The sequence below is a fragment of the Lemur catta genome, chromosome 7 (genome assembly GCF_020740605.2).
Source record: "Lemur catta isolate mLemCat1 chromosome 7, mLemCat1.pri, whole genome shotgun sequence".
NCBI lineage: Eukaryota > Metazoa > Chordata > Mammalia > Primates > Lemuridae > Lemur > Lemur catta.
Genome location: NC_059134.1, coordinates 15,918,400 through 15,939,889, shown reverse-complemented (window position 1 = coordinate 15,939,889; position 21,490 = coordinate 15,918,400). Strand labels below are relative to the sequence as shown.

Here is a 21,490-nt window from a genome sequence, read left to right as displayed (position 1 = left end):
CCCACCCTTGGGATACAACTCTTAGTAGGGCTCAGTAAATGTTTGACGGGGATGAACAAATTTTAAAAAGTGTTAATGAGCTTCTACTGTGAGCAAAGCACAGTAGAGGTAAGAAGGGGATTAACATTAACAGTGACATAGACACTGGCTTTTAGGAGTCCCCAGTCTAGTGGGGCAGACACAAGGCTAGAGTATGGATCTGAGAAAAAGATAATGGTGAGAAGGTGCAGGGATCTCCAGAACAGGGGGGAGAGATTAATAGAACCGAGCAGGATCTGAGAAGGCAACACCGATTTGTGCTAGGCCTTGAAGGAAAAGTCACACCGCTATCTTTAGGGCAGAGAAGGAGGAAGAAAACAGGAGAAAGCAGAGCTGCCTTTGGAGATCAGGTGTTTTGGGGGTCGAAGAATCCACGTGGGAGTCTAGGAATGTTTCTATGTGTTTGTTTTTTTAACAGGGGGAAGCCGGTGCTATGCATGTGTTAGGCTGATTTCAAGGCTCGACCTTGGTCTGCTTTTCCTGGAAGAAGATTGTGCCATTGTGTTCCTGTATGGCCTGAAGGTGTCTGTGAAGGTGTCAGGACCAGGTGACGGTGCTGCTCAGGGAACCGGAGGCAAGAGGCCTTGCTGGAGATAGGGTCTGGGATGGCTGTCACCTTGGTCTGAGTGTTTTGGAGGCCTGTGGGAAGGAGGGCCCATGCTAGGTCCTCCCTCATCCTTCCCTTTTTTGTCTTTCTCAAAATACCCTGTGTTCCTGCAGCAGCACGGCTGCTAATCTAAAATAAAAACAGCAGGAAATGCAAATGGTCAGGTTCTCCTAGCAACAGGAGCCAACCCACGCAGGGCGTGTGGAGCAGAGCAAAACTGTCCTGAGGCTGAGACGCGGGTGGCTGGGGTAAGGAACAAGTCTCCTCATGCAGCTTGGCCCCTCCAGCTTCTGAGAGGGGCTGGGTGGTGGGCAACCACCAGTTGTGCAGAAGGAACCTTCCACAAGCTGGACTGGGGCAGAGGACCCTGTGCCAGGGAGAAGCAGCAAGGGTAGGGGAGAGAGCAGAGTCCTAGTTTAAGATACCTCCTGACTGCATTGGCTGGAATGGTGCCTCTTAGAGAACCGACACTAGGGGTCTAACTAGCTGCATGACTGGGAAGGGGCTGGATTTGTATGCATGTTTCTGTGTGTCCGTTTCAGTAAACCCGTGGAGCCTTGCCATTCCTAACGTGACGAAAGGAAAGGAGACACAAGGTGGCTCAGATTCCTAGGTAAGGGGATCAAAATCAGGAAACTGCAAGACTCTTACAGGCATCTGGTTTAATCCCCTTCTGCTACAAATGAAGAAACTGAGGTCTAGAGAGGTAAGTGACTTTCCCAGGACACAGACTTAATTAGTGGCAGAGGTGGTGCTGGAAAGCAGGCATCTAGGCTGAGATATGTCATTTTAAATAGAAGCTGCTGATGTACCTCCTCTGCTCACAGCTAAACAATTAGAAGCCATGATAACCTTGCTGGGCCCCTGGAAAACCAGTCATCTTAGGCACATGGAAGAAGGTGCAGACATTTGAAAGAGAAATGGAGTCACAACCCCAGTGGGTACAGAGAAAAGTGAGCACCTGGACATGAGAGAGGCATGGGCTAGGGGTAGAAATAAACCCATATTGCTTAGAGTGCCACACAGCTCCTGGTGGTTGCTATCCAGGGGCATTCCTTGTGGGGGGGGGAGTCTCTCCATGGGAACGGGAAAGGAGAACATTACCATTACATAGCAGGAAACTGGAGAAGGTAAGGTGACCTGCTCGAGAGGACAGACCTAAGTGTGGTTGAACTTGGAAAAGAACCCTAGAATCCTGGCTCCTTGGATCCCAGAGAAGTCCGTGTCCCCTAGACAGTGTGGTTTCCTATTACATAAGCAACTCTTTTATTACTCACACTCTGGCTTCCTCCTGCAAGACTCCTACAGCATCTCATCTAGAAAACACAGTGGAAGGAACAGGTCCTTAATTCCAGCTGAGTCTTGGTGACTTGAGTACATACATGGTCATCCCTAAGGATTCTAGAGTAGCTAGCAGGGTGGATGGCAGATCCAAGCCACATTGGGGAAAGTGGTGTACTCAGAGCTTGATTTCAGAACTATTGGCCTATAAATGGTCTATAAGTACTTCTGCATGCTTCACTTCCCCATGGCCCCGTGGCACCCCATGGCCAGGGCACTGTAAAAGTGCCCTCAGTCCTAGCCTTCCCATGTCACCCCATCCTTCCTAGCCACAGCCCCAACTGCGACAGTTGGTGAATAGACAAAAGAAGAAGGGTTTTGGTATCTGTAGCCTGGACTTAAATTCTAGCTCAGTAACTCTGTGACCCTAGGGAACTTACAAATCTTCTGAGTATTGGATTCTTTAGCTGAGAGCAATTGTGTCTCTCTCACAGACGTATGTAAAGTGCTAGCACAGCCAGACATACAGTAGGCACTCAACAAATATTGGTTTCTACACTTCTTACTTGTGGTTGCAGTTGCTGAGGGACCAGGTGGGAGCTTCAAGTGTTATTGCCAAGGCAGGGAATGCTATTTTCCAGGTATCCCAAGATGGAGCTCAGAGTGCAGTTCTCCCACACGCAAAAATTAGTTTGACTTTATGCTGATTAAATAGATTTTTGTGGGTTGATCTGAGAATCTAATCTCTGTGCCCATTTTTCAATATTGTATCCCCAGCACCTGGTATAGTAAACGTTCAATAAGTATTAGTTGAGTTTTGTGTATACGAGAAAAAGCATTTTAAATTATAGATAACCAGCTTACAAAAGAATATTTGAAACATAATGAGTTCATAAGTTTGGTCTGCTTACAGAACCTGTTTGAGGCCAGCCCTAGAAAGACACATGGCACCTGCTGCGCTAGTGAGTCTACCAAACCATGATCTATTGTAGACCAGCCCTGGACAGCTCCCTGGGTCAGACAAGTCAACAGGCTGCAGGAATTCCTATAAATGGCTTTTGAGGAAGGGGCTCTTCCCAAAAGGTCTCTGAGGGGCTGCTGGGGCCAGGAAAGTGGGTAGTCAGTCAGCCTTGGCCTTAGCAACTCCATCCTCTATTCTACTTTGGCAGCAGCACAGAGGAGGGGCATATTCAACTGAGGTCTCTTCCAAGGAGTGGGTTTTTTTTCCCCTCTTAGTTGTAAACATCCCCTGTCCCTCGTGCCTCTCTTTTTCTCTCTCCCACACCAACCCCCACAGCTATGAGTTTGAATATTGATTCTGCCATTTGAACTGCAAATTCTGTTTCTCAAATGTGGGTAGTGCTGGCTTACTCACTATGCTCTTGTTGCCGGAGTTGTAAAAATCAATGTCCCATTGCTGAGACAGAAGTTCCCTGAGTCTCTGGGGGGCTCAGCAGGGATGATGGCCTCCACAATGGACCCTTGGGAAATCATAGAAGTGTCATAGCTGTGGACGCAGCATACTGGCTCCCAAAGGGGTTAGAGCCCACTCCTCCTGGGAGCCGTGATCCTGCAGAGCTTATTTGCAACCTCCTGGAGTCCTAGACTCCCCAAAGGGTTCAGATCCTTTTCTTTTTGCTTCCTACACGGAACACGTTATAGAGCTGCAAGAGGAATCAGAATTCCAGACTCCCTCTGTGAGAGACAAACTGTTTGGTCTTAGGTTTTTCCTTTCTAAAATAAGGGTCCTCCCTGGAATCAGGTTGCCTGATATCATTATCTGTGAAGCTGGTGGAGAGTAAGAAAATTGTATTGCTCTTCATGGGTGGGAAATCAGGTCACCCTCTGCAAAGGTATAGAAAACTCCCCCGGGCTGTGGAGAGCATGTTCTGGTTTCTACCCAGAAAAACCACAGAGGAAAACTGTGGCTGCCTACTACTGAGTATCAGGGGGAAAAGCAGAGGTATTTTTAACATACGGAATATCAGTGAACAGAATGCTAAGGAACTAGAAAACTTATTCCAATAAATATGAAGCATATGCTCTGCCTAAAGCCAACTCAGCTTTTGCTATATACAAATTTCATGAAGGAAAAAAAATGTAGGAAATTGTGGAAATATCTGACCATAAGTGGGCTACTACCACTTGCTGCAGGAGATCTGGATGGCTGCACAGATGGAGTGGGAAAAGTGACTGGTGGGCCTGCGTGCGTGGGGTCCTTGGCCATCTTGTCATGTGGGCCTGGGGCTGTCCGGCACTCTCTGGAGTCGTGGGGCAGGGGGCACAGGCTCCAGATGGACACTCCCACACAGACAGCCCCACTGTATAATGTCAGGGTGCACGTCACCGGCCACTGGAACATCATTGTTAGCTTCTCCACCCTGAATCCTTGGACATGGAAGATGCCAGTCCCAGTGACAGAGATTGCTGGGCTTAGCCAAAAATGGCACTTTGGGTTTTGTGTGACAGGTTCTTCCTCTTGTAACTAGGAAAGGCAATTTGTGTTTATCTCATCAGTGAGGCTATAGTAATTGCGGATATTAATTTTATTGCTAAACCTGACAAATATTTTACTCTCTCCTGTAGTGGGTAATTGCATCTCCAACAGCCTCTCCTTTTGTGCCGCCAGATGGAAGGGATGTGTGTTTGCCATTTTCATTAATACAATTAGTACCTTAGCGTCTCGCCTGCCCCCTCCCTGGCTGCACAGTCCCCGGGACGGGAGGAGGGTGCGGCGGAGCGGGAGGCCCGCGGGGCTGGGCGCTGGGGCGGCGGGGAGGGCGGGCGGCAGGGCTGCGGGAGCCGGAACCGCAGCCGGCGCGAGCGCAGGGGGAGGCGCGGCGCTGCCAAGCGCGAAGCCCCAACAACACCGCACTGACAACTGCGCGGTTAGGGAGCAACAAATCATTGAGCTGCCTAAAGCGCCCCCAGCATCACCTGGGGCCGGAACACCTCCCCACACAAAGGGGACCGCGCACGTGTGGGCGCCGCTGCCACCCTTCCTCCCGCGCAGCTTGACTGTTGGTTGACACGTGGCTGCGGCCACTCCCGCCCCCCGCGGTCCCCACCCTCCGCTCTTCTCTCCACCAGCGCTGTGGCGCCGCTGGGCGGGGCTGGAAGCCTCCGCAGGCAAGAGGGCCTGTTCCCTTTCACCGGGGGATGGGAGCAAAAATCCTGCTCCGGCTGCCTGGGCCTCCATGTTGCTCTCTGAATCACTCCCTGCTCCATTCCCATTCCGAAAGCTGGTAGCTGCCAAATATTTACTATGCTCTTTGCCCAGGCTCCTCAGTCATCTCAGGACTGTGCCTGGCAGACGCTCACTTCTGTTACAATTTCTGGCTTGGAGACATGGAGGCAATGGCAGAAGTGGTGTGGTGGACGGACTTCACCAATCCATCCAATCCAGTCGATCCAGACCAATCTGTGTCTCAAGATTCCTTTCTGATGGCCTGAAAAAGGAGAGCCATGATTCACTGGTTGTTTGCTGGGACTTCCCTGACTCCTGTCTTAGTCAGCTTGGACTGCTGTAACAAATATACCACACACTGGGTGCCTTTATTTCTCACAGTTCTGGAGGCTGGGAAGTCCAAGGTCAAGGTGCTGTCAGATCTAGTGTCTGCAGAGAGGGCCCTCTTCTTAGTTTGCAGACAGCAGTCTTCTTGTTCTATCCTAGCATGGCAAGGGAGAGAGAGAGAGAGGGAGAACTCTCCTTATAGGGGCACTAATCTCATCATGAGAGTACCATCCTGATAACCTAATTACCTCCCAAAGGCCTCATCTCCTAATGCCATCCCATCGGGGATTAGGGTTTCGACATGTGAAGGGGCACAAATATTCAGTCCATAGCAGCTCCCATCTTTTCATAGCTGTCCCAGAGGTGGGTGCATGTTGCCACTTATTTCCAACCTTGCCAAAGCCAGGAGTGAGGCAAAACTAGACAGGGCACCCTTTCCCACTCTTTCCCTTGCTTTGGCCTCTGAATGCTGATTTGGGGACTATTAGGGAAGAGTCACAGAGAGAAGCCACCTCTATGACAGCCACAGTCTGCTCCTAGGAAGGAGTCTCTCCTTCAAGGGATTGTGGTTGTTACAGAATGGAAAACAATTTTTAAAAATCAGTCTTGGATATATCAGGTAAAAGTGCTTGCTGCCACAACACTGTGCAGACATTTTCCTTGGGAACATCACATTCTTTTTCCATTTTGTGTCACCTCCTGATATCATCTTAGCCATTGATGGCATTGGTGGCAAAGGCTTACTTTAAAACACTCAGCCTATTACCTTGGAGTTAGGAAGAACTTAAGCAGAAGCAAGCCCATGGTTTCCTAATCCTGGTTATGTCACTAGAGGATAGGAAACTCTGAGCTTAATGTAAACTCCTTAATGTAGGAATGATGCTTCTTCCTGAGACTGGGATTTTTGAAACAAAGCTATATGGAAATACATGAGACTTTTAGCTGTTTTCCCTGATTGGAATGGATTCACCCTTCTTTTCCAGCGTATGATCCTATACCTCTTCTTCCCCCAAGAAGCTTGCAAAATAATCCTTGTAGAGAATGCACTACCTGCCCTATTCACTTACCCCTAGATCAGTGTTAGCCTGTGCAATGAAAAGTAATAGGATAGCTTGCCCGGACCACCTTCTGTAGTCTTTCTTTGTTCTAGACCCCATTCAAAACAGACAGCCTTATTATGAGTTTCCTGATAAATGGATAGGAGCAACACATTCATTTGTGCCGTATTTTGCTCCTAAGATCCAAAGAGGCCTGCCAAGCATTATGCCTCTTTTCTGTGCGTAGATGCAACCAATTGTTTTTTTACTTTAGAAAGTATATCTTGACATGAACTGGACCACTAGACCCTCAGGAACTTCATTCATGTGGCAAGCCTTTGAATGTTCCATTGTGTTACCAGTGTAATGGACTAGGGTGGTGTTCTATAGGATATGAAGACAATCAAGGTCTCTTTAAACCATATTACGACAAAGAGCAGGAGCACAGACATAGCACGAGGTAAGAGATTGAGAATGTACTGTTGTCCCTGCTACATGAAGTCAAATTGCTTCTGATTATCTTTGGTGATATGCATGGGGGCGGGGAGGAATTTGTGAGGCTAATATCTGCAAATCCATTTCCAAGGGCTGCACTGTTTTGTTCCAGAAAGTTACCACATCCAGAGTCTGCTGTGAATGGCACCTCTGATTAAGTGTGTGATAATCTATAGTCATTCTCCAAGACCATCTGGCTTTTGCAAGAGCCAGGAAGGAAGCTAAATGGGGATGCAGTTAGAATCCCACCCCTTCCTCTATCAAGTCTTCAATGGTGGCACTAAATCTGCAATTCCTCTGGGGTGGGGGTTTGTTTTTGGGTTACTATAATAGCTTGATAAGGAGTGGGTTGGGGTGGGGCAATTCTACTTGCTGCTTGGTACTCTCTTCTGGCCATAGTAGACCTCACTCTGTTGGTCAGGGAACCAATATGAAGATTCTTCCAGTTACTAAGTATATCTGTTCCAAATATACCTTCTGAGATGGGGAACCACAAAGTGGATCCATGATCCCACTGGACTTAGACCAAAACTTCATCTTTTACCCGACTTCCATAAGCACACTCTGATTAGTGAATCAAGGTGAAACTTCAAGTTTTAAGATTACAGTCAGTTCAATTCATTTTTTACTGCCTTGAAGAAGGGATTATTCTCTGGGCCCTCCTGGGGTACATGGCAAGGGAGTGGTTGATCAAGTTGCATATTATAGATCCATTTTAGCTTTCTCATGCTCTTTAGCATTTAGGCTTCTTCCTCTGTCTATAGTATGCCAGGCAAGTTCTGGTGTTTCACCTTTACTGACTATAGCTTACTGTTGAGACTGACCCACCTAGCTGACTATTAATGCTATTTCCCACATGCACAAACCATGACATTAAATCCTAATTCCCAGCCATGTGTCCATTTCAATAAATTCAGCTTAATCAAATCTTAGGTTATAGTCTTCTTGGTCCAAGAACCTTAGAATCCACTTAAATACATGCTTCCCAGACTCCTGCTGATATAAATTGATAAAGTTCTGTAACTTGGTTGGCATAAAGTCTATCTCCTCTAGGCCTAGGTCTTGTACTTTGCAATCTGGACCATGCCAGCATTTAACTCTCCTTGTGGATCTGGAAGCAATGAAGGGTAGTGGAGGTGGGTCCTGAGGAAAGTCACATTTCCTTTGAAGGCAACTGCTCAAGGTGCAGTCATGGCAAGGTGTTTATTCAATGGAAATGGGGTTGCAGGATATAAACCTCCTCAGCGAGGCTTAGGAGGATTTTAGCATTCCCATTCTCAGTCTTATCCTTGTCTGCACGAATATCTCTATCTGACATCTCAGGGTCCCATTTCTTTCCCATCAATGCCCTTTGCTTATTGTAAGAGACCGAAAACTGAAGGATTTGAGTATTTAACTGGGTTTGCAACTCTGCAACTGTTAGGTTCATTTTCTAGATTTGGTTTTCATCTGTATCAGTCCAGTGACTACAGGAGAAAGACTCCATTAGAGCTACCATGGAGACTTTCTGACTTCCCACAGATTCCACGTTGGGTATCCATGGCTTTCAATGTGTTCTTTTTCCTGTTTACTCTCTTTAGAGCAGCAGAGGCAGTCAGCTGACTCCAGTAATCACTATTGTCACCATGGTGACTAAGTACCACAGTCGCTTTATTTCTTTTGCCATCCACCTGAATTCATTTCTTGCCCCTATCAATGATGAGTTGAGTCACTTAGCCATTGAATACTGTGAATTACCAGCATCCCATTTTCTCCTGGTGAGGAGGTTGGTTGTGTGCTTCTTAAATATAAGAGCAATAGAGTATCAGAATCCTGTTTTGGGGATCTGTTTTCTTGGGCTTTTCCTGGTACCTATTCCTACATTTATCTGGAGTCTGGAAGGCAACATGTGGCACACTCAAATGGGGGTTATTGAAGTGGATTTAATAATGGAAATATTTATAAAGATGAAGGCAGCATGGCAGGTTAAATAATTGACTTCAATTCTTCATCCCTATCTGTATCCACACCCTTTCAAGCCCTCGTTGTGGGTGGGATATACTATTTAAGTATTTTAAAATCGAGATATGCTTCACATAACAGAATAATAATAATACTTCACCATTTTAAAGTACATGCTTCAGTGGTTTTTATAATTACTATGTTATGCAACAATCACCGCTATCAAATTCCATCACCCCCAAAACATTTCCATTGCCCCAAAGAAACCCTGCACCGACTAGCAGTTAGTCCCAATTCCCCTCTACCCTCATCTCCTGGCAACCGCTAAGCTCTTTTCTGTCTCTGTGGATTTATGTATTTTGGACACTTCATATAAATGGAATCATACAACATGTGGCCTTTTGTGTCTGGTTTCTTTCACTTAACGTAATGTTTTCAAGCCTCATGTTCTAGCATGTAACAATACATACTTCATTCTTTTATGGTTGAATAATATTCCATTGTATGGATGTTCCATATTTTGCTTATCTATTCATCAGTTGATGAACATTTGGGTTGTTTCCACTTTTTGGCTATTATGAATAATATTACTATAAATGTGTGTGTACAAGTTTTTGTGTAAGCATGTTTTCAGTTCTCTTGGGATATATCTAGACGTGGAATTGCTGGGTCATATGGCAATTCTATGTTTAACTGTTTGAGGAATTGCCAAACTCTATTGAGTTTTAAAATTATGTCAGTAAGTTTTATATTTCTAAAAACTCCTTTTTTATTTTTTGAATGTTTCTTGTTAAAGATTAAATGTAATATCCCTCCTCTCTCTTTGAGGATATCAGTGGTACTTGTTTTGAGGTTTTCTTCTCCCTGCATAGTCTGTCTCACAAAGTTAATTCAACTGAATTTTTTTAAAAATTCTGTTTTCTATTTTAGAGGCTTTTCTCAAATTTCTCATGATCCTTGACTGATCCAGAGTGATTTTATTCAAGAGTGGGAAACCAGAAAGCTGATTGCATCATGGTCTTGATCACAAGGGCATTGTCTTGTTGACTTGGAGTTTGAAAGTGATTTGTGGGACATTTGTTGAGAACTCCTATGTCAGTTATCTTTAGCATAGATTTTTCAGGGAAGGAACTTCCAGTCTCTCATCTGGAAGGTTAGGATCTTTCTCCAGTGCTCTGGGGTATGGTCACTTAATCCTCTTCTTTGGGCATACTATTTCTGTCCTCAAAGGAGCCTGGTAATTTCCCAGTCTAGACACTCTTCTATTCCCTCTGCGTTATAAACCTCCAGATTTCTGCTAGGGTGAGGGAGGGGTAGGCTCCCAGTGGCATGGAGTAGGAAAAAGAATCTAAAGATCTAATTGTTTCTTGAACAGCTTTTATCCATTTCATTTTTTTGAAATTTAGACCTCTTCATTTTTACTTCTAGCTCCAGTGGTACCTGGTATTTGTTAATTCTGTCATCACTCCGTCACACCAGCCCTGCTTTTGATTCCTCCAAGCAAGGAGCCAAAGAACTGGGATGACATGCCTCAAAAAATCAACCTTTTGTGAATTTTGTGGTACAAAATTGTCTTGATTCTCAGCCTTCCTCACTGTGGGCTTAGGATCTGGCTCTCTCAGTTCTGCTACATGAATCTGGTTTCCAGATTCCAAAATATGTTGATGTTGTCTCATTTCCTGTTGCTCTAATTATGTTTTAGTTTAAAAAACTCATTTGCTATTGTTTTAATGGAGTTCCTGGAGGATACAGAATTATATGTATGTATGTGTTCAGTTATCCATGTTGATCTAGAAGTCTCCAATTCACCTGCCTAACTAAAAAGTTGGATATTTTAATTCTTGTCTGAATCAGTTGTAGTCTAGTCAGGAGACAGAAACCACTATACTTATTTTAATAGATAGAATTTAATATAAAGAATTGTTAATTAGTAATAAAGAGTTGTTAACCAGTGACTGAAAAAGGTAAAAGAGAAAATTCAGCTATTATGGAGATAGAAACTGTAGGAAGAGCCACCGTCCCTAAGCCTGAAGGAACAAAGGGAAGAAGTTGGAATTACTAAAACTCAGCAGCTTAGAGAAAGGGCCTCGTGGAGCTGAAATTCAGTCCGCTGAGGAGGGACACTGATCAGCTGGGGCTGAGATGTCCCTCAAGCTGAGGAAGCTTGATGAGGCTAACTGTGAGTGCTGGAAACTGGATTCTGTCAACCTTAAATAAGAAGATTCAGAAAATATGATTAAGTGTAGAGTTTATTCAAGTGCAAAGCTTGAGGATAGCCATTGGAAATACCAACTCCAAACAAATGGGGTCAGTGTTCTGTCAGGGTTGATTTTTTGAGGCATGTCGTCCCAGTTCTTTGGCTCCTTGCTTGGAGGAATCAAAAGCAGGGCTGGTGTGACTGAGTGATGACAGACACTTAGCACTTTCACACAAGCAGCTTTTATTGTAGGCTTTTCAGTATAGAAAGTGAAAGTGTATTTTCTGAGGGGAAATGGGTCTTTCTCTGCTAGTGGAGAAGACCCTGGGGTTTTATCACACTTTTACTTTTATGTCTATACCTTATGATATGTTAAATGTATGCAGAATAGGCATTATTTTTCTGGGAACAGGGTGGAAAGGTTTTAGAGTTAAGGGCCTTCTCCAGTTTTATTCTTATAGGATAACTTCCAAGAGTTGTCATGACATTTGTCAACTGTCCTGGCGCTGGTGGGTGTGATTTTTATTATGTTAATGTATGTTAATGGGAAAAAGGCTACCTTTGGACATGAGCTAATAGTGTCTGCACATGCTCCTGGCTGGGAAAAGTGACCTACCTAATGTTCCTGCTGTTGCTGGTTTGGTTCTAAATGTTCACTGGCCTCCTCATTTTTGTCTCCTTCCTCTTTTTCTGTGGTTAGTGTTGCCAACCTACACCTGTCCCTAACATGTTCCAAAGTGGAGAAGTTAAGGTTTCACTTATATAAAAATTTTAGCAGGATTATGACATTTTCCATACAATGGAAACATTGGCATATGCCACAGTGATTTGATTGGTTACAGATTGCTACATTCCAAGGCAGATTAGTACTCCATGAGGAGGGGTAGTGATCTGAGGGGGTCTTATCGCTGGTGTTGTTTAATCTTTATTATTTTTAGGAAAAAAAGACAGAAGTCGCAGCTGCTTGTGTGACTCAGGCTGCATAGGCATATCCTCTCAAGGTTCAGAATAATTTAAAGTTCCAGCAGCTTTAAGTTTGAATTATTTAATTTCACAATTCACCTGCTTCTGGACTGAATTGCTGTCTGGGGTGAGGAAGAAGCAATGTTGAGTGACACTGACAGACGTAGGAAGCTAATGGGAAGTGAACAGAAAAGAGTGTGGCCACTCTCTTCCTCCAGCCTTGAAGTCTCCTCTAAGGACCCCTATTGTCAGAGCCAAAAAGAGATGCAGCTGGCAAAGGAGAAATGCGCTCTGCAGAGCCCAGCCCCAGCATCACAGAGGCAACTAGAAGGTGGGCTTGGAGCTGAGAAGCAGTAGTTTAAGAGTCGGTATAGTCTACCCCTTTGTCTCCTCAGGATTCTTATACACAGTACTAAACACATCTGAACTTCCACACAACCGCAGATTTGACTCTGTTTACAGCTTCTTACAAACAAAGCCATCTTCACTGTCTCTCTGAAATGAGGAGACACTAAGTCCAAATAGCAACTGTATCCATATGGGGGAGACAGATTCACTATGTATTTCTAGGTCTTATTAATTACTAGTCAAACTCAGTCATAGTCCCATCTGAATATTCTGTTTCTAAATACTACTCTTTGATCCCTGTTTTCCTCCTTATTTCCCCTCAACTGGTTCAGAATTTTGGGTGGGAAGAGAGGAGTGTTATATATATTGGTCCTCTTAGACCCCAGCCCTGACAAGTATGCCTATCATCAAGGTTATTAGCTTTTGTGCCAATTCGCATTCCTAAGAGTAGAATAAGTGGGTTCCAGTTGTCCCACATCATCCACTTAGTGTTGTCAGACTTTTTAATTTTGCTAATCTATGAATGAGAAATTGTATCTCAGTATTGCTTGATTTATATTTTTCAGGGGGACTGAACATTATTTTTCTGTATGTTTATTAGACTTGGGTTTTCTCTTCTGTTCACATTTTTTTTCACTTAATTTCCTAATTTTTTCTTCTTACTGATTTGCAGGAATTCTTTAAAAAAATTGGTGAGCTATATTTGAAACATATAGATAAGAATAGAGGATAATATAAGAAATATGCATGTTCCCACCACCCAGCTTCATTAAATCTTAGCATTGTGTGATTTTTTTAAAAGAAATAAAACATTATATATATATGCTCGCAATCCTTTTGGGCTCCTTCTACAATCCAATTCTCCTCTGTTCCTCTCCTACAATAATCACTATCATGAATTTAGTGTTTACCATTCTCATGCAAAGTTTTTATACTGGGTAGGAATTTATATTCTGGATACTAATCCTTTGTTAATTTTATGCATTTTGAATTGCAAATATCTCCTCACATTCTGTGCTGTGTTTTTCACTTTGCTTATGGTATTTTTGATATATGAAAGTTTTAAATTTTAATCTGATCATATTTATCAGATGTTTCTTTTATGGTTTGTGTTTTTGTGGTATAAACTTTCTGCACACTTTTCGTGAATGTGTGTCTTATCTCATTGGAGGAATCTCTATGGTCCCTTAAGGAAAGGACCATGATTTTATACTTTTTTCATCCTCTACAATGTTGATTTAGGGACTCTCAGCTGGTAGGTCAAAAAGTCCTAACTGGGGGGCAGTAGCTTCTTGTCTTTCTCTGCATATCGAGTTCCAGCTGTTGCTCCTTTTAGCTGTTATCCTGTGCCCTTTCCTCTCTTTTCCTTTTGCTTCATATCTACATTTCTCCTTTTCATTCTTTTTGCCCAGGGCTTAGAAAAATATCAGTTACAGCTCTTTGTTACAGGTTACTGAAAACTGGTAAAAATAAAGGGGATTAGTGAGCTCATAGAAGCAGAAGGACTTCACTTTGATTCTGCAGGTCATTCATATAATCATTAAGAAACATATACAATGTCTTTCCATGTTTTTGCCCTACTTCCCGCTGGGTCAGCTTTATCCTAAAGGTTGTTCTCCTTTGGAGCTGGATGGCATTTTTATGCCTAATTGAGGGTTTCTCAGCTTTGATACTTGTGGCATTTGGGTTGGATAATTTTTCGTTGTGTAGAGATCTGTCTTGGATATTGCAGGATGTTAAGCAGCATCCCTGGCCTCTGCCCATTAGATACCGACAGCATTCCCCCTCCCCACCCTGAGCTGTGACAGCATAAAATATCTCCAGACATTGTCAAATTTCCTGGGGGAGAGGTGGTGGAATCACTCCTGATTGAGAACTACTATTCTAATTAAATGGGCCTAAATAACATGTCTAGTCTCAGAAAAATGATAGCCTGCTGAGGGATGGAGGGTGTTGATTGGCTTAAGCCAATCTAAATTTATCACCAGAGTTGGTTCAACTTTTGTTCTGGGTTGATGAATGTGGTAGAAACCAAAAAGAAAAGTTGGGTACTAGTAGATAGGAGGAAGGTGGAAATGATGGTGAATAGTCGAGAAATGGCTACCCCCAGGAAAATCTGATATTCTGATATGAGGCCCAAAGTGGCAGCCAAGTGACTGTTGCCACTCTTCTCCCATTTTAATATCCAATAATCAATCCTAAGCCGTCACCATCAGTTCTTCCATTCTAGTTTTCTCTCCCCTTCTTGATTCAGGTATATATGTTATAGCAAAATTAGAAAGGAATAAGTATGTCAGTAGTTCAGAAAAGATGGCAAACACTGACATGGCATTATGTTTTGCATATATCAGGTGCTCAACAGTTGTTATTTGTCTTGGCCTTTTTGGGCAGCCATAATAAAATACCATAAACTGGGTGACTTAGACAACAGATATTAATTTTCTCACAATTCTAGAGGCTGGAAGTCTGAGATCAGAGTGCCAGTATGGTTGGGTTTTGGTGAGGGCTCTTGTCCTGGCTTGTAGACTGCCACCTTCTCTCTGTGTGCTCACATCCTCTTTCCTTGGTGCCTGTAGGGGCGGAGGTGGGGGTGGGGGAAGCAAGCTCTCTGGTGTCTCTTCTTATAAGGCATTAATGAGGGACCCACACTCATGACCTCATTTAATTTTAATTATCTCCCAAAGGCCCTGTTTCCAAATACCATCACATCGGGGGTTAGGGCTTCAACGAATGAATTTTGGAGGGAACACAACAGTTACTATTTGGGATTTTGGTAATTATAATTCATTTAGAGAAGAAATGTGTATTTTTCTGTTGTAGATTAGCCCCTGACAATTACTATGCCCATCATTGAGCTCTTATACAGGTCACATTAGAGATTACAAGTATGTCAGAGATTTGCAACTAAGCTTGTCATAGGTCAGGTTTCCTGGACATGGTTTCTGAGACAGAGTTTGAATGCAGATGGTTTACTGGAGAGTGCATTCAGGATCAACACCTGTAAGGACGGTGGAGAAGCAGGATCGGATAGAAGATGAAGCTGAACTGTGATAAAGTTGCAACAGAGGTTTAGCCAATCCCATGGCTGAGAGCTGGGATGGCTCTGCCTCAGTTTGAAGCAAAGGATCAAGCCCTTCCTTACACCATGGCCCTGACTAGTCATTAGATGGGGGTGCAACTTAAGGTGAAGCAGCTCCCTAATGCTGAGGGCAAGTCTTAGAAAGGAAGCAGCTTTCAGTCCTGAAAGAGTAGGGGTTGGGGACCAGATCCGGGTAACACATCACAGCATTGACTACATTACCCAAGAAATCTAAAGGCAAATGACTCTAAACTCATTGTTAGGACAGCACTGCAGTGATCATACTTCCCTACCAATTGCTTGTTACATGTCCAGGCAAGTATATTTTCTATTGTTTCAAGGAGTTCAAAACTAAGTTTTTCTGATAGCTTCCAAAATTGGGTTTAATGCCTGATTTATCAAACAGGGCCCTGGTTCTTAGTAATATAATTTCAACGGTGTAAGATGCCTTAGTTCTTGGTCAGAAGCCTTCTGAGACAGGAGTGTGTCTTCAGGGGTAGACTGGTGGCAGATTCTTACACCTTCCACGTTATATTTGACACCCTTGGGGTAGTATGTTTATACACTTTTTGTGGTGATCTGCTGGTCTTGGAGTGTTGACAATGTTTTGTCGAAGTGTGTGGTAATGAGTACGGTGGCTCTTGAGATTTTAGTTATAATAACATCACTAGTCAGCAGACTTAATTCTTGGCTCTACACAACAGAGACTGCTTACTCCCAAGCATTTCATTCATGAAAATAATTTCACATTCTGAACTATTGTGTTCTGCATTTACAGTTTCTTCTGAGATCCTCACAGGCATAAATAATTGTCAATCCCAGTAGCTATATTAGTAAAAAGTACTTCAGATTGGAAATGAGTCTATCAACATTATATATTGTTACAAAGTGAGTCATAATTATGTATTCATTTACAGATATAAGGGAGAGGGAAAATAGGAATAAAAATGAGGTGACAAAAGTCCTAGTCCTATGTTTATAATGTCCCCTAGAAATAGCCTCAAGCCAAGAAGACTGCATGTGGGAAATTATTACCTGGTTTCTGTGTTACCACTCCCCACTCAAGAACATGAAAATAATTTTATAGGGGAAAATCCAAAGTTTGAAGGAAATATAGTACCTGCTGAAATGTTTCTAAATTTTCTGTTGTTTTGCAGTATAGAGAGAAACTTCTGGGTTAATTTTATTGAGAAATTGTGGAAATCACTGTTTAATTTGCTTTAGAACAACAAAAGTGAATGAACAATATATGTTTAAAGGCAGAATGACAGTGACAATTCCTAGGTTCATCTTTGAATCACAGAGTCATTGTGTTTGACTGAGATCCAAATCACAGGGGAGAGCACTTCTCTCTAAATTATACTGGATTTATGTTTATTGAAAAGGAACTGATTGATGATCTTGACAGAAGACTCCTTTTCTATAGGTACAGTGTTCATAAGAATGTTTTATGAAAAATTCATGTTGACAAACTGTCATATTTAGCTTCCCACAGAGCAAAACTTTGCATATGTGTCTAAAATATTTCTAGAGCTTAAGTCCTCTCTCTCTCTCTCTCTCTCTCTCATGGTTTTTCATACTCTCCTAAACTCCAAAGCTCATTCTTTTGGGGGATTGCCCTGTTTACACTGCATAACTCCAAGAAGCACCATTCACATTGCAATTTATGTGGCAGGCTACCCAAATTTCCACGTTCTCGTGTCTTATTAACCTCTCACATGCTGTTTTAGTTTTTTCCTTTTATTCTTGATACTTCTCTAGTCTTTCACTTTGATGAGTGATTTACTAACTAGTGTAGTGTTAGTGAGAAGCCATGTGGTGACTAAAGTGACTGCAGTGGTGGATATTTGTTGGTTGCTTGCCCAGCATCCACTAACCCCTCTTTGGGACAACATTACTCTATTTCCTATTGAAGACTTCAAACTTCCTCAATTTTCAGCCAGATTTTTTGGGCAGAACTGACCTCCCACTCCAGGGGCAAGTTCTGTTTGTGATAGGCATAAACCTATCAGCATATTCCTTTCCCTTGGCCTCAATGACTGATTTAGGGATGGATGTATAACCCAATCAAAGCTAATTATTAGGTTATTCAGTATGGAATCTCCAATTTCCTTAAGTATTAAGTTTGACAGTTGGTATCTCTGACATTTCACTTTGGGACTTCTATTTTTTTTTTAATTGTGAAGGTACATTCTCATTCTTTCAAATGCACATTTTGGCTTGTGATTATCTTTCATTTTTTTTAAGAGCGATTTTTGTGAAACCATAGATAAATAAAAAATTCATGTTATTTTTGAATATGAGTTCTGTTGTGGAATCAATGCAGCACAGACAGCTCGAAATATCAGTGAAGTATTTGGGAAGGATGTGGCTAATGAACTCACAGTACGTCAATGGTTTGAGAAGTTCCATTCTGGTGATTTTAATCTTGAAAATGAGCCATGTGGGCGACCTGAGACCAAGGTGGACAATGATAAGCTGAAAGCTGTAGTGGAAGCGAATCCACCTCAGCCTACACATGAATTAGCAGCAAGGGTTGACGTTACTATTCCAACAATACTGGACCATATGAAACACATGGGCAAGGTAAAGAAGCTGGATAGATGGGTACCACATGAATTAAACAATCATCAGAAGAGAAAACATCTCGAAGTTTGACTTTCTTTGCTGTCACAACATAAAGGTGAAGCATTTCTACACTGTATTGTTACATGTGATGAAAAATGGATTCTTTTTGACAATCACAAGCATTAGGCACAATGGTTGGACAAAAATGAAGTGCCAAAACACAGTCCAAAACTGCATATTCATCAAAAAAAGCTAATGGTGTCTGTTTGGAGGTCCAGCGCTGGTATTATCCACGACAGCTTCATGAAACCTGGTCAATCAATTACAGCAGATGTCTACTGCCACAAATTGGATGAAATGATGCATATGCTTGCCATGAAGCAGCCGAGACTGGTCAATAGAGACAGGCCAATCCTCTTGCAAGACAACACTGGACCACATGTTGCATAAACAATGCTGCTCAAACTACAGCAGCTGGACTTGGAAACTCTCTGTCATCCACCATATTCACCAGACCTTGCACCAACTGACTACCACTTCTTCCAGGCTTTGGACCACTTCTTGCAAGGAAAAATATTCAATTCTCAACAAGCCGTGGAAAATCCCTTCTGCAATTTCATCGCCACTTGCTCTCCAGGCGTCTCCACTGTTGGCATAAACAAGCTACCATTAAGATGGCAAAACTGTGTCAATAGTTTAGGTGAATAGTTTGATTAATTGTACTGCTTCTTGTTTGAGATATAATAAACTAAACTTTTGATTAGAAATTGAATTGGACATTTCACATTTAATGACCTAAGTAGATGGAAGGAGCTATTTGCTAGACTCCTCCAACTTCTGTGAGCCACTAGAGATGATTCACTCCTTCCTGTTGCATGTAAAAAAGGAACTAGAAAGTGAACAAAACAGCAAATCTCTATCCTCATGGAGCATGTATTTTACTAAGGGAAGCAGGCTAGTAAACAAGATATATTTGATGGCGTTCAGAACCAAGGAAAAAAATAAAGAAGAGAAGGAAAAAGAGAAGTACTTTTTTTTTTTTTTGAGCTATTTTAGGTAGAGAGGGTGTTCAGGAAAGCTCTCACTGACTTTTGCTCATTCAGTAATGACCTGAAGGAATGAGGCAATTTTGGTGGAAAAACATTCCAGGCAGAAGGAACATGTGCAAAATCCCTGAGATAGAAACATGCCGGGAATGTCTCAGGAACAGCTTTGAGACCAGTGCAGCTGGAGCCAAGTGAACAAGCAATATGGGGTCAGAGGTAACAGGAGGGAAGATCCACATAGGGTTTTGTGGACCATTATGAAGACTGTAGCTTTTATTCTGAGTGAGATGAGAAGCCATTGGGAGTTTTAAGCAGAGGAGTGACCTGATAGGACTTAAATTATAGTAGTATACGCTGGCTGATGTGTTAAAAGGGGGAAAGGGTGTGTGACAGTGAATTTCATGTGTCAACTTGACTGGTTAAGGGATACCCAGATAGCGACAAACTACTTCTAAATGTTTTCAGAAGAGATTAGCATTTGAATCAATAGACTGAGTAAAGAAGGTCTGCCTTCACCAGTGTGCGCAGGTTGACATTGAGGGCCTGGGTAGAAGAAAAAGGCAGAGGAAGGTGAATTCTCTATCTTTTGGAGCTGAGACATCGTCTTTTCCTGCCTTCAGACATCAGTGTTCCTGGTTCTCAGGCCCTTGGCCTTGGGCTGAGAGTTAGACCATTGGCTCCCCTGGTTCTCAGACCTTCAGACTCAGACTGAATTACACCGGTGGCTTTCCTGGTTCTCTGGTTGCAGACAGCGTATTGTGGGCCTTCTCAGCCTCCATAATTGCATGAGCCAATTCCCATAATAAACCCCCTTTTATAGATCTCTGTATATCCTATTGGCTTTGTTTCTCTGGAGAACCCTGAGTAATACAGGGTGGAACCCAAGAGACTAGTTTTGACAGTTAGAAGGCTTTAGTATATTGAAATATTGGTTCTAATACTTTAATTTTCTTTTACTCTTCTTAATAGAATTAAATCAAGGGTATGGTGAGAGAGCATACCTTGAAAGAATTGTGGGTGCAGCTTTTGGCACATGGAGTTAACTATAGTCAAATTCATAGTAAATCCACAAAATTTTAAAAAGAACTTTATTGCCAAAAGTACCACCACCAACTAAAAGAGATTGAGGCCATGCAAGATATAAACAGACCCTTGGGCTCTAATTTTCTACAGGCAGGAAGTAGGTTGAGTAACACACTTGACCACCAAGAAGGGCATATTCTCCAATGTCCTTTCCAAGTGACTAAGGAAGGTGCTGAAAAAAGAGTGATCTCCTAGAGTATAGAATCAAGAGCTGTGGAAGATAGTGTGGAGAGTCATTCTTAGGGGACAGAACCTGGGCCTAATCATGGAACATTACTTCCCTCAATAGAGGAACCAGACAGCCTTTGCCCAGTGGGATTTTATAATTGTTATGGGCCAGTGGTTGCCATTTGATTTCATTATTCTCCTTTCTGAGTGAGAGTATTTTTTGTGTTTATATTGTCTCTGTTCCATCATTTGTTGTACATTAGGTGTGTGAGAAGAGATTACTTGCTATTTTAATTCATAGGTCTCTACATCAAGACCTGGACCATATCTGGACCTGCTATAGATCATGAGATCCTGGACTTCAAAGGTTTGAGGGGACCTTTAGGCATCTAGGGATAGGAGTGAGTCTATGTTGCATGGGGGAAGAATACGAATAATTGTAATCAAGAGAGCAGACTGTGGTAGATTCAATCACTGGTCCCGATTCTTAACCATCCTGTAGTATTATTATGCATACATGAGGCCTTTGCTATGGCCACATGGTAAGCAGTGTATTACCTCATCCTCTTCATTTTGGGCTTGGTCAGATGATTTTCTTTGGTCAATGGGAGGTCAGTGGAAGTGGCATGGGCAAAATCTTGAAATATTCTTGCGTATGGGGTTTTCCTACTTCTGTTTCTGTGATCAGCATGACAAGAGCTTGTCCTGGATAGCATCTGTCAGCAGGGGCTCAGAATAGGACAGGTGAAACAGAAGCACTGCAGTTGACCCTAGGGCTCACAGCCTGAAGCAGACCTTTCCCAGTCAGCCCAAACCTACAGCTTGGAGCAGTCCTGAACCTAACCTTGAGGCTGGAGTCCAGCCCAGCTCAGCTACATTGTCATTGACCCACAGACCCATGAGAAAAGATAATTGTTTTAAACCACTGGGAGGGTTGTGCAGCAGTAATGTGGCAATGACTGGCCAATATAGGGGTTATTGCAATAATTCACAAGAGAGATGATGGGAACTAGGACCAAGGTGGTAACAATTGTAGTGGTGAGAAGTGGTCAGATTCTGGATATATTTCATAGGTAGAGCCCACAGGTTTTGCTGATAGATTGTATACGTGGCATGGTAGAAAG

The 21,490-nt window shown here is 42.8% G+C and overlaps 1 long non-coding RNA gene across 1 annotated transcript; it reads left to right on the top strand.

The window, feature by feature from the left end:
• The first annotated feature begins 488 nt into the window (after window positions 1–488).
• LOC123641186 lies at window positions 489–20,735 on the top strand. Its single transcript, XR_006736239.1, has 3 exons — window positions 489–586; window positions 1,189–1,352; window positions 20,668–20,735. It is a non-coding gene; the product is annotated as an uncharacterized LOC123641186 (long non-coding RNA).
• The last annotated feature ends 755 nt before the right edge of the window (window positions 20,736–21,490 follow it).